Consider the following 14,583-nt stretch of genomic DNA (forward strand, 5'->3'; position numbering starts at 1 on the left):
AGTGCCAGGGAAAAAGACTGACTGGTATCTGCAGAATGGGTCACCTTACCAATTGATTATTAAAACCTCCCTGAGCTGAAGTCACCCTCTGATGCAAATTCACATGGGACACAAATATCTTCATGTATTTTGCCTACTCAGTAATGTCTATCCACATACCTCTTCTCCACCTCTTTGTCACCAGTTTTCCAATCATGTCCCTTTAATGTCCCTGACCATCTAGGCAAACCATTAGCAGCAGACAGATTGCAATCAGAAAAAAAAAAATGCACCTCTGGATAGTTCTCCTTCCAAGCAAAATGAACAATCAGGTGCACTGCTCAAAGTTCTGCCCACTAGGAGGATATCCCCTCACCAATGCCTTCAGGGACATCCCAGAAAAGGGCTAGAGTGCTGTGGCTGTCTACTTTTGAGTGGTACCTGCATATTGCGCAGAACCATCTGTAAGCCAGGCCCGAGTTTTCTCTTCCTCAGTCAACTGACTGTGAGAAACTACCCAAGAGGCCATAGCTCTGGGCTGGGAAAGAGAAAGCAATGTGGCAGGAGTGGGGTCATTTCTTCATGTAACTTCATGTGCCTTCAAGATCTGCTCAAGCCCTATCTCATCTATACCATTTCCACTTTTCCAAGACTCATCTGTTTTCTACACTGTCCAAATACAAGAGTTGAATGGGTATGTGGTGATAATCACAACACCTGCATCCTTCAAGTTCATAGGAGCAGCACTAATTTCTGAAATGCCTCCAGGAATATGGTATTGCTTTTGATTTACTATTTTGCTAAGTAGTGGCTTCTACTTTGTCTTTTCTACCCTAATAGCCCTCACTCCACAAGTCAGGGAACTAATGTGGAGATTCTGCCAGTTGCTTAGTGTGTATATTCCAATTACGCATTCTGGAACTGGGGAATAAACCCACTGTGAGATGGACCTGAGCTAAAACTCCACTGGTTACCTGACCTCCATAACCCCCTAATCTGATTGGTGGACCAGAGTGACATTTTCAGTCTCTGGAATTAATATCATTTCTGAGATAGTGTCTAATAATCCCTGATATATCCGATCATTTCCTTTTCCCCAATGCATAGTTATCCTTGTAAAAGGCTGTAGGTCTCTTTGGGGAAAGCTGGGAGGAAGATTAACTATAAATTTTTGGCAGTGTAACAGGGTCCTTCCCCAAGCGAACCTGGACCTTCCCTCATTCAAGGATCTCTGGGTGGTAAACTGTCTCTTGTCTGGGAATTGATTAAGGTGTCATGACTGTTTATTTTTGTAATTCAACTTAGACTTCTGTTCTTTTAACCTAGAACTCTTCTGCTTATATAGATCAAACAAGAATTTAGTAGACTGCCCACTTAGTTTACTTCTAGGTACCCCATGATCTACTAGCCAATGCCATAGGTCTCTGTGAGTCAGATTATTTTGACTGCTTCGGTGAGCCTGTGTCCATTTGGGAGCCATGCCCACCTTGTCTTTGGCAATTAAGTGCTGCCATGTGGCTTCTGCCAACTCAGGATCCAATCACCCCATTGTGTTTAAGGATTCCAGCTCAGTGACAGCAGTTCCCACAGTAATATCTGACCTACAGAGAAGGGCAACTACAGAGCTCTTCAGGGATGATGGAGTTAGTCTCACACATTTATTCTTAACACTCTTGGTGAAAGGTGTGTCCTCTGGATATAACTAGGGCAGGTGAGCAAGTCTTCCATGATAAATCCACTCTGACATTCCAATGTCTCCAAGCCTTTGGATCCCCTTATCTACATTATGTCAGGGCTTGTTGGCATTTTGACCTCAGGTGATGTCAGCCACCTTTTGATCCAAGTTTCAGCCAACCACCCTTACAAACACTTAATGCCCTTTCTAACCCCTAAAACTACAACATTGAATCCAGAATCTCTGCTTAGTGGTCCCATATCAGTAAATTCAGCTTGTTGCAGCTTTATATTCCTTCCACCATTATCCCACACCCTTAGTACCCATTCCTATACATAGTCTCCTGATTTCTGTCTATATAAATTGGAAAACATGCAATTCTTTTGGAGTATAGCATACCTCCTTATGTGTCACACTTTAAACTTCACCTTTCAGTGCCTGTTGGGACTTTAGTCTAGTTATAGGCCTAGAAGAAAAGAGGGGAAGTAGGGGTGAGTCATGAAAAGAATTAGAAGTGTCTTTCAAGCCAATTACCTCCTGGCATTCTCTTGCAGTTTCATCTGGTGAAATAGTATTAATCTCTCCAGGCAGAGGAGTGAAGGCTGTTTTCTCAGGAAAGGTGGTTACAGGTTTAGCAGGCACTGAAACATTAATCTCTTCAGGTGGAGGTTGGATGGCAGACTCCTTGGGGCAGACTGGAGGTCAGGAAGCTGTTTCCTCAAGGCAGGCTGGAGACTGAGTGGCTCTTTCCTCAGGGCAGGGTGGAGGTAGGGCAGCTGTTTCTTCAGGGAAGACCATTACAGGTTTATCTAGCAAAGACTCAGCAGAATCTAGGGTTTCAGTGTCCCCACTGCCATCATTATCAACCCATATGTCCCCATCTCAATTTTCAGGATCCCATTCCTTTCCAATCAATGCCTTCACCTTAATAGCAGACACCTTGTGAGGTTAAGAATTTAGATTGTGTTGTAAATCTGCTACTCACAGAATGAGACTCTGGGTCTGGTTTTCAGAGATCTCAAGTCTGGGGCTATAGGAAATAAGATTTTCTTTCAGGGCACATATAAATTTTATGTATTTCATACAGCATTTAAGTTGCACATTTGAAGCCCTCTGCTCACCTCATTTTCTGATAACTGTGTCCTGTGTATCTAAAAACTATAAGCCAACATCATTATACCTTATAACTGCACAAAACTCTGTTAAGGTGTCAAAAACACTGTCACCCAGAGCCTTGCCTCATAAAAGCATACGATTAGCAGTATCAAATGATGTTATTTTGCATATCTCTATTGCCAACACATGACTTGGACTGTCAATGCCATCTTGATTATTGGAAATAGAGTCATTGGTGCCTTTGAATCTAATCAGAGTAGAAAACCAATTGAAGAAACCCATTTTTAAGATTCTGTTTCTCAAGAACCACTCCCAGTACCAAAGCTGTGTTAGTCAGGGTGCTCTAGGGAAACAGACTCAATGAGAGATATCTGTGAATACAAGATTTTATAAAAGTGTCTCACACAACTGTGGAGATGCACAAGTTCAAATTCCTTGGGGCAGGCTGGAAGCTAGCAACTCCAGTGAAGGTTTTTGATGAATTCCCCAGGAGAGGCTGTCTGTCTGAAGCAGAGATGGAAATTCTCTATTCTGACTGCTGAATTCATCATTGCTCCTTTTAGAAACTTCAACTGATTAGATTAAACTCTGTCATTATGGAAGACACTCCCCTTACTTAACTATAAATGTAATCATACATAGATGCAATCAACTTACTGATGATTTAAGTCCACCAAACATCCCTGCCATAAGTTAGGTCAGTGCTTGCTTGACCAGACAACTGGGCAACATCACTTGCCCAAGTTGACACATGAACCAAACCATCACAGTGTCCCATAGCTCTCTTAGGCTATTTTTGCTTTTATTATTTCTTTTTTCTTTCTGCTCCTCAGCCTGACTGATTTCAAATGTCTTGTCTTCAAATTCACTGATTCTTTCTTCTGTCAGTTCCATTCTGCTCTTGAAAGCCTCCTGGTCATTTTACATTTCAGTTATTGTGGTATTCAACTCCAGTAACCTTGGTTCCTTTCTAAATTTTCTCTCTTTATTTACTTCTCATATCGTTCATTCATTGTTTTCCTAATATCCTACAGTTCTTTCTCTGCACTTTCCTTCATCTCCTCGAGAATTTTTAAGATCATTGTTAAAAAGTGTTTTGTTTGGTATGTCCACAATCATGAAAGTAAAAATACAACCTACACAGGAGGCGGGGCAAGATGGCGGAGTGGTGAGGAGCAGAAATTCGTCTCTCCCCTAGAGCAGCTGGCAATTACCCAAGAACTATATGAAACAGTGTTTTCGGGGTCTCCAGTAACCAGTCACACATTGGACACAAGTTTGGAACTGGAGGAAAAGCTGAGATCACAGCAAATATTGTAAGTTCCCCAGACCAGGGGTCTGGCGCCGCTCCCCACCCAGACCTCACAGACTGTCTTGCTGCCGGCTCCCTGAAAGGGTGGGGGGCGGGGGACAAAAAACAGCAATCTGCTGAGGGAAAGAAGGGAGGCTCAACCCAGCCTCAACTGCAGAATTAATTAACAAATTAATTAACTAACTTTAGGAGCTGGGGTGCTAAAGAAGGGCTGGGCTCCAAGAAGTGGGGGCATGTAAAAGCGGGCACCCATTCCCAGACTCCAAAAAAGCCATTTTTTTCCCTTACATTTTGTCCCTTCTGGCTTCTCACAGATTGCTTATCTTTTTGCATTTCAATAGCCCCCAGCAAGGGTGGAACTGAAGAGGTTGGAGCGTAATTATAAGACAATAACCCAAAGCATATCTTTAAATGCTGTATGCTGACACTGACAAAACTTCCAGGCTGGGGAAAGATGTTCAAAAGAGACTCTTTTTTTTTCCTCTTTTTTCTTTTTCTTGATTTCTTTTCTATTTATTTATTTATTTATTTTTTAAATCTAAAAGTAATATATGTGGTTATTTTCTATCGGAAAGCCCAGGTTGAGGGACTAGGCTGGGCTTGAGGGGAGACAGAGTACCCACAGTGTCTTTGAATTCCGTATTCACTACTGAAGGCCTCCACTCCCATCTTTAATTGGCAACTCAGGCTGACCAAGAAATCTACCTGGAGAGGCCCCAAAGAGAAGAGAGGAGAAGGGAATAGTGCCCCTGAGAGACAACTGGAGGTCTGAGGATTGGGAGAGTGGAGGGAGGCCCAGCTCAACTGGCAGTCCTCCTTCTGGGAATTCAGACCCCAGGGGCTGGAATTCAGATTCCAGCTTCAGTCAACCACGCCCCTGACAGGATCAGAGTCACCAGGAGAACTAAAGGCTCCACACCTCCTTATGCTAGTGGGGGAGCTGCGGGCTGGCCAGCGCCACCTGCTGGACAGGAGAGGAAAAGCACCAATTCTAAAGGCCTCATAGGAGGGTCTCATTCTCAGGAAAACTCCATACCCTCCCAAAGAGACCTGGGCCTCACTAGACTGGGAAAATCTGACCAGTGTCGACCATATCTGAGGAGACCCACTTACAAAAAGGTTACATAGAGGCAGAGCAAGAAACAGAAAAAACAAGAGGGGAAAAATTCTGATCAACTAAATAGAACCTAAGTTAGAGGTCTAGAATAAGCTGAACTGAATAACAGAGGCCAGAAAACAAAGCCAACCAACAAGAAAACCACTAAGTAAAAGACAGAAAACAAGCTCCAAAATAAACTAATCAAGAGAATCAGATGCCTACACAACTTAAGATAACAAGCCATACCAGGAAACACGAAAACATGGACCAGCCAAAGGAACAAACTAATAGCTCAGCTGAGACACAGGAGTGGAGGCAACTACTGCTAAATAAATTTGATGAAATGAAGGAAGATATAGCAAAAGAGCTGAAGGATATAAAGAAGACACTGGCTGACCATAAAGAAGAATTCATAAACTTAAAAAAACAAATGGCAGAACTCATGGGAATGAAGGCCACAATGGAGGAGATGAAAAACACAATGGAGGGACACAACAGTAGATTTGAACAGGCAGAAGAAAGGATCAGTGAACTGGAAGGCAGGTCATTTGAATTCATACACACAAAAGAAAAGATGGTGAAAAAATGGAAAAATATGAGCAGGGTCTTAGGGAGCTGAGTGACAACATGAAACGCACAAATATACATGTTATGGGTATCCTAGAAGGAGAAGAGAGAGGAAAAGGGACAGAAAGAATAATAGAAGACATATTCACTGAAAATTTCCCAACTCATAAAAGACAGAAAATTAGAGATTCAAGAAGTACAACGTACCCCAAATAGAATAGATCCCAATAGACCTACTCCAAGACACTTACTGGTCAGATTGTCCAATGTCAAAGACAAAGAGAGGATTCTGAAAGCAGCAAGAGAAAAGCAATCCATCACGTGCAAGGAAAAGTCAATAAGTCTATGTACAGATTTCTCTGCAGAAACCATGGAGGCAAGAAGACAGTGGCATGATATATTTAAGATACTGAAAGAGAAAAACTGCCAACCAAGAATTCTATATCCAGCAAAACTTTCCTTCAAAAATGAGGGAGAGATTAAAACATTTTCAGACAAACAGACACTGAGAGAGTTTGTGAATAAGAGACTGGCACTACGAGAAATACTAAAAGGAGTGCTACAGGCTGATAGGAAAAAACAGGAGACAGAGAGTTGGAGAAGAGTGCAGAAATGAAGATTATCAGGAAAGGTAAAAGGAGAGGAAAAAATAAGTTATGACATATAAATTCCAAAAAACAAAATGGTAGTAGAAAGTACTGCCCTTACAGTAATAATACTAAATGTAAATGGATTAAACTCCCCAATAAAAAGACACAGACTGGCAGAATGGATTAAAAAACAGGACCCATCTATATGCTGTCTACAAGAAACTCACTTTAGACACAAGGACAAACATAGACTGAAAGCGAAAGGGTGGAAAAAGATATTTCATGCAAACAACAACCAGAAAAAAAGTGGGAGTAGCTATATTAATATCAGATAAGTTAGACTTCAAAAGAGAAACAATTAAAAGAGACAAAGAAGGACACTATATATTAATAAAAGGGTCAATTCATCAAGAAAACATAACAATCATAAATATTTATGCACCAAACCAGAATGCCCCAAAATTCATGAGGCAAACACTGCGATCACTGAAAGAAGAAATAGATACCTCTACAATAATAGTTGGAGACTTCAATACACCACTCTCATCAATGGATAGAACATCTAGACAGAGGATCACTAAAGAAACAGAGATGTTGAATTGTATGATAAATGAACTAGACTTGACAGATATTTATAGAACACTACATCCAACAACAGCAGGATACACTTTTTTCTCAAGTGCTCATGGAACATTCTCTAGGATAGACCACATGTTGGGTCACAAAACAAGTCTCAACAAATTTAAAAATATTGATATTATACAAAACACTTTCTCAGACCACAATGGAATGAAGTTGGAAATAAATAAAGGCAAAAGGTCATAAAATTCACAAACATATGGAGGCTAAACAACACCCTCTTAGAAAACCAGTGGGTAAAGGAAGAAATTACAAGAGAAATTAGTAAATACCTCGAAGCAAATGACAATGAAAACACAACTTATCAAAACTTATGGGATGTAGCAAAGGCGGTGCTGAGAGGGAAATTTATTGCCCTAAATGCCTATATTAAAAGAGAAGAGAGAGCAAAAATTGAAGAGTTAACTGCTCACCTGGAGGAATTAGAGAAAGAACAGCAAACTAACCCCAAAGCAAGCAGAAGGGAAGAAATAACAAAGATTAGAGCAGAAATAAATGCAATTGAGAACAGGAAAACAATAGAGAGAATCAACAAAACCAGAAGTTGGTTCTTTGAGAAAATCAATAAAATCGATGGACCACTGGCTAGGCTAACAAAAAAAAAGAGAGAGCAGATGCAAATAAATGCAATCAGAAATGGGAAAGGAAATATAACTTCTGACCCTGCAGAAATTAAGGAGGTAATGAGAAGATACTATGAGCAACTATATGCTAATAAACTAGACAACTTAGATGAAATGGACAACTTCCTAGAAAAGCATAAACAACCAACATTAACTCAGGAAGAAATAGATGACCTCAACAAACCAATCACAAGTAAAGAGATTGAGTCAGTCATCAAAAAGCTCCCAAAAAGGAAAAGCCCAGGACCAGATGGTTTCACATGTGAATTCTACCAAGCATTCAAGAACGAAGTAGTACCAATCCTGCTCAATGTCTTCAAAAAAATTGAAGAAGAGGGAAAGCTACCTAACTCTTTCTATGAAGCCATCATCACCCTAATACCAAAACCAGGCAAAGATACTATAAAAAAAGAAAATTATAGACCAATTTCTTTAATGAATATAGATGCAAAAATCCTCAATGAAATACTCGCAAATCGAATCCAGCAACACATTAAAAGAATTATACACCATGAACAGGTGGGATTTATTCCAGGTATGCAAGGCTGGTTCAACACAAGAAAATCAATTAATGTAATACACCACATCAATAAATCAAAGCAGAAGAACCACATGACCATCTCGATTGATGCAGAAAAGGCAATTGACAAAATTCAACATCCTTTCCTGATGAAAACACTTCAAAGGATAGGAATAGAAGGGAACTTTTTCAATATGATAAAGGCAATATATGAAAAACCCACAGCTAATGTCACACTCAATGGGGAGAGACTGAAAGCTTTTCCTCTAAGATCAGGAACAAGACAGGGATGCCCGCTATCACCATTGGTATTCAACATTGTGCTGGAAGTTCTAGCTAGAGCAATTAGGCAAGAAAAAGAAATAAAAGGCATCCAAATTGGAGAGGAAGAAGTAAAACTTTCACTATTTTCAGATGACATGATTCTATATGTAGGAAATCCAGAAAAATCTACAGCAAAGCTACTAGAACTAGTCAATGAATACAGCAAAGTAGCAGGCTACAAGATCAACACGCAAAAATCTGTAGTGTTCCTATACACAAGTAATGTGCAACAAGAGGAGGAAATCAAGAAAAAAAATCCCATTTACAATAGCAACCCAAAGAACCAAGTATTTAGGAATAAACTTAACCAAGGACACAAAAGACCTTTACATAGAAAACTATAAGAAACTGCTAAAAGAAATTGAATAAGACCTGAAAAAATGGAAGAACATACCATGTTCATGGATTGGAAGACTAAATATAGTTAAGATGGCAATTTTACCTAAACTGATTTACAGATTTAATGCAATACCAATTCAAATCCCAACAACTTACTTTACAGAAATAGAAAAACCAATAACTAAATTTATTTGGAAGGGTACGGTGCCCCGAATAGCCAAAAATGTCTTGAGAAAGAGGAGTGAAGTGGGAGGTCTCACACTACCTGACTTTGAAGCATATTACAAAGCTACAGTGCTCAAAACAGCATGGTACTGGCATAAGGACAGATCAATGGAATCGAATTGAGTGTTCAGAAGTAGACCCTCACATCTGTGGACAACTGATCTTTGATAAGGCAGTGAAGCCGAAGCAACTGGGAAACAGCAGCCTGTTCAATAAATGGTGTTTGGAGAATTGGATATCCATTTCCAAAAGAATGAAAGAGGATGTCCATCTCACACCTTATACCAAAATTAACTCAAAGTGGATCAAAAACCTAAACATTAGCACCAAGACCATAAAACTCTTAGAAGAAAATGTAGGACAATATCTTAGAGATCTTGTGAAAGGAGGTGGTTTCTTAGACCTCAAACCCAAGGCACGAGCAACCAAAGAACAAATAGACAAATGGGATCTCCTCAAAATTAAACACTTTTGTACATCAAAGGAATTTGTCAGAAAAGTAAAAAGGCAACCTACACAATGGGAGATGATATTTGGAAACCACATATCAGATAAGGGTTTAATATCCTGAATATATAAAGGAATCCTGCATCTCAATAACAGAAAGACAAACAATCCAATTAAAACATGGGCAAAAGACATGAACAGACATTTTTCTGAAGAGGAAATACAAATGGCTCAAAAGCATATGAAAAAATGCTCAACTTCACTGGCTATTAAGGAGATGCAAATCAAAACCACAACGAGATATCATCTCACACCTACCAGAATGGCCATTATGCAAAAAACAGAAAATGACAAGTGCTGGAGAGGATGTGGAGAAAGAGGCACACTTATTCATTGTTGGTGGGAATGTAGAATGGTGCAACCACTCTGGAAGACAGTATGGAGGTTCCTCAGGAAGCTAAATATAGATTTGCCATATGACCCAGCTATTCCATTGCTGGGTATATACTCAGAGGAACTGAAACTTAAGACACAAACAGACATTTGTAAACCAATGTTTATTGCAGCATTATTCACAATTGCCAAGAGATGGAAACAGCCCAAATGTCCATCAAAGGACGAGTGGATAAACAAACTGTGGTATATACACATGATGGAATATTATGCAGCTGTATGACAGAACAAAGACATGGATCATGTAATAATGTGGATGAACCTTGAGGACATTATGTTGAGTGAAGTTAGCCAGAAACAAAAGGACAGATTCTGTATGGTCTCACTAATATGAACAGACATTAATGAACAAACTTTGGGAGTTAAAAGCTGACAACACAGGCGACCAGGAGATAGAAAGAGGGCAGAGATCAGCCATTTGATGCTGAAGGACTACAGAATGTTTAGGATTGATTGCATAGATCCAGAAATAGACAGGATAATACTGTGTGATGGTAGCACGGTATTGTAAGTACACTGAACAAAGATGTCTGTGAGTAAAGCTGAAAGAGGTGGGATAGGAGAATGTATGACACCAGAGGTAAAGATAGATGATAAAGACTGGGACTGTATAACGTGACAAAAACTGGAGTGGCCAATGACTGTTACTAAATATACAAATATAAAAATGTTTTTGCATGTGGGAAAGCAAATGAATGTCAACCATGTAGAAATTTGAAAAAGGGATGGTATTCAGGAAAAAACATAATCAAAGCAAACTGGAGTCTATGGTCAACAATAACATTGTAATATACCTCCATTAAATGTAACAAAGGCAATATGCCAATGCTAAATGTATATGAGAAGGGGATATAGGGGAGTAATATGGGATCCTTGGTAGTGGTGTTATTTGCTGTCCTTAGTAGTATATTGTATTGTATGACATGTAATTTTTCTTTTTATCATTTTTTCTTATTGCTAAAACAAAAAACAAAAAACAAAAAAAAACAATTTTTCTTGTAGTAATAAGTATGTTCAAATGCTGATTGTGATGATAAGTGTACAACTTTATGATGATACCATGAACAACTGATTGTACACTGTGGATAAATGTATGGTATGTGAATATAACTCTATAAAATTGTAGGAAAATATATATATAGGAGTAAAAGTGTTGGAGAAAACATGGTGAGAGAGATGATACCTCACCAATATGGACTAACTACAATGTGTAAACTTAGAATTGAATCTTAGAACATAGCCTAATGTGGACACAATAATTGTAATAGTCCCTAGATTGTAAGCTCTTACAGCAGTTAACTCTATCCCTGAAGTGTAAGGCCTATCTCTAAACCTTGAGATGCTGATCCCCTAGCATATGTTGTCACAAACATTGGGACTGGCGGTTTGATGTGCTGAGCCCTCGAGCATGGGACTTGCCCTTATGAAGCACATTACCACAAAGGAGAGTCTAAAGTTGTATGTAATGGTGCCTAAGTGTCTCCCCCTGAGTACCTCTTTGTTGCTCAGATGTGGCCCTCTCTCTCTCTCTAACTGAGCCATCTCAACAGGTGAACTCGCTGCCCTCCCGCCTACGTGGGACCCGACTCCCAGGGGTGTAAATCTCCCTGGCAACGCAGAGTGACTCCCGGGGATGAATGTGGACCCGGCATCGTGGGACTGAGAGTATCTTCTTGACCAAAAGGGGGATGCAAAATGACACGAAATAGTTTCAGTGGCTGAGAGATTCCAAATGGAGTTGAGAGGTCACTCTGCTGGACATTCTTATGCGCTATATAGATAACACCTCTTAGGCTTTAATGTATTGGAATAGCTAGAAGTGAATACCTGAAACTACCAAACTCCAACCCAGCAGTCTGGACTCCTGAAGACAATTATATAATAATGTAGATTACAAGGGGTGACAGTGTGATTGTGAAGACCTTGTGGATCACACCCCCTTTATCTAGTGTATGGATGAGTGGAGGAATGGGGATAAAAACTAAAGGACAAATGGGGTGGGATGGGGGGATGATTTGGGTGTTTTTTTTTTTCACTTTTATTTTTTATTCTTTTTCTGGTTCTTTCTGATGTAAGGAAAATGTTCAGAGATAGATTGTGGTGATGAACACATAACTATGTTATCATACTGTGGACAGTGGATTATATATCATGGATGATTGTATGGTGTGTGAATGTATTTCAATAAAACTGAATTTAATAAAAAAAAAGAAATTAACAAAAAAAATCACAACTTACTTTGCAGAAATAGAAAAACCAATAACCAGATTCATTTAGAAGAGCAAGGTGCCCTGAATAGCCAAAAATATCCTGAGAATGAGGAATGAAGTGGGAGGTCTCACACTACCTGACTTTGAAGCATATTACAAAGTACAGTTCTCAAAATAGCATGGCACTGGCATAAGGACTGAGATACCAATGAAATAGAATTGAGTATTGAGAAGTAGGCTCTCACATCTACAACTGATCTTTGATAAAGCAGTCAAGCAAAATCAACTAGGACAGAGCAGACTCTTCAATAAATGGTGTTTGAGATCTGGATGTCCATTTCCAAAAGAATGAAGGAGGACTCCTACTTCACTTTATAGAAAAATTAACTCCAATTGGATCAAAGACCTAAACGTAAGTGCTAAGACCATAAGAGTCTTAGAAGAAAATTTAGGGTACTATCTTAAAGATCTTGTTACAGGAGGTGGTTTCTTAGACCTCACACCCAAGGCACGAGCAACCAAAGAACACATAGACAAGTGGGATCTCCTCAAAATCAAACACTTTTGTACATCAATGGACTTTGTTAGAAAAGTAAAAAGCAACCCACATAATGGTAGACAATATCTGGAAACCACATATCAAATAAAGGTTTGATATTCCAAATATATAAAACAATCCTACAACTCAAAAACAGAAAGAGAAACAACACAATTAAAAAATGGGCAGACATGAAGAGAAACTTTTCCAAAGAGGAAATACAAAAGGCTCAAAAATATATGAGAAAATGCTCAACTTCACTGGCTATTAGGGAGATGCAAATCAAAACCACAATGAGATATCATCTGACACCTAACAGAATGGCCATTATCTAGAAAACAGAAAATTACAAGTGCTGGAGAGGCTGTGGAGAAAGAGACACACTTATTCATTGCTGGTGTTAATGTAGAATGATGCAAACACTCTGGGAGACAGTGTGGATGTTCCTCAGGAGGCTAAGTATAGGTCTGCCATGTGATACAGCGACTTCATTGCTAGGTATATACTCAAAGGAACTGAAAGCTAAGACACAAATGGACAGCTGTAAACTGATGTTTACTGCAGCATTATTCATGATAGCCAAGAGATGGAAGCAGCTCAAATGTCCATCAATGGACAAGTGGAGAAACAAACTGTGGTATATACACATGATGGAATATTGTGAGGCTGTAAAACACAACATGGAACTTATAATAACGTGGATGAACCATGAGGACATTGTGTTGGGTGAAGTTAGCCAGAAACAAAAGGACAAATACTGTATGGTCTCACTAATATGAACAACACTAATGAGCAAACTTTGAGAGTTAAAAGCTGATAACACAGGCTACCAGGAGGTAGAAAGAGGGTAGAAATCAGGCATTTGATGCTGATGGACTACACACATGTTCAGCAGAGTTGATTGTGTAGATCCAGAAATAAATACCACTATACTGTATAATGGTCACACAATATTGTAAGCACATGGAACAAAGATGGCTGTGAGTAAAGCTGAAAGAGGTGGGATAGGGGAATGTATGACATCAGAGGTAAAGATAGATGATGAAGACTGGGACTGTATAATTTGTCAAAAACTGGATTAGCCAATGACTGTTGCTAAATTCATAAATATAAAAATATTCTCACATGTGGGAGAATAAAGGAATGTCAACCATGGAGAGTGTTGAAAAAGGGATGGTATTTGCAAAAAAAATAATCAAAGCAAACTAGAGTCTATGGTCAGCAGTAACATTGTAATATGTTTCCATTAAATGTAACAAATGCAATATACCAAATTTAAATGTGTATGAGATGGGTTATAAGGGAGGGATATGGGATTCTTGGTGGTGGTGTTGTTTTCTGTCCTTGCCATTATATTGTATTGTATGACATTTTTATTTTTCTTTTACTATCTTTTTATCATTCACCAAAAAAACTTTTCATAATAATCAATATGTTTAAGTGCTGACTGTTGATAAATGTAATACAAAGTGATGATGCCATGAACAACTGATTGTACACTGTGTATTGTTGTATGTTACATGATTATATCTCTATAAGATTGTAGGAAAAATATACATAGAAGTAAAATTGCTGGAGAAAACATGAAGAGAGGGATGTAACTATTTACTGTTGATGAGGAGGTAGAATGGTTTAGCCATTCTGGATGTCACTGTGGTGGCTCCACTAGAAGCTAAGTATGTGGGGCCTTAAGGTCCTACAACCTCATTAAGGGTATATATTTGGAAGATCCAAGAGCAGAGACATGAATGGACATTTGCACATTGGTGTTTATGGAGGAAGTATTCATGAGTTACAATGGGTGGAGGTGGCCTAAGTGTACACTGACTGAAGAACAGAATGGTGAACTGTTTTGTATGCATACAATGGAATATTGAGCAACTATGAGAAGGAATGAAGCTTTGAGAGATGCTTCAAGTTGAATGGA

This window comes from Choloepus didactylus, chromosome Y (genome assembly GCF_015220235.1).
Source record: "Choloepus didactylus isolate mChoDid1 chromosome Y, mChoDid1.pri, whole genome shotgun sequence".
Taxonomy (NCBI): Eukaryota; Metazoa; Chordata; class Mammalia; order Pilosa; family Megalonychidae; genus Choloepus; species Choloepus didactylus.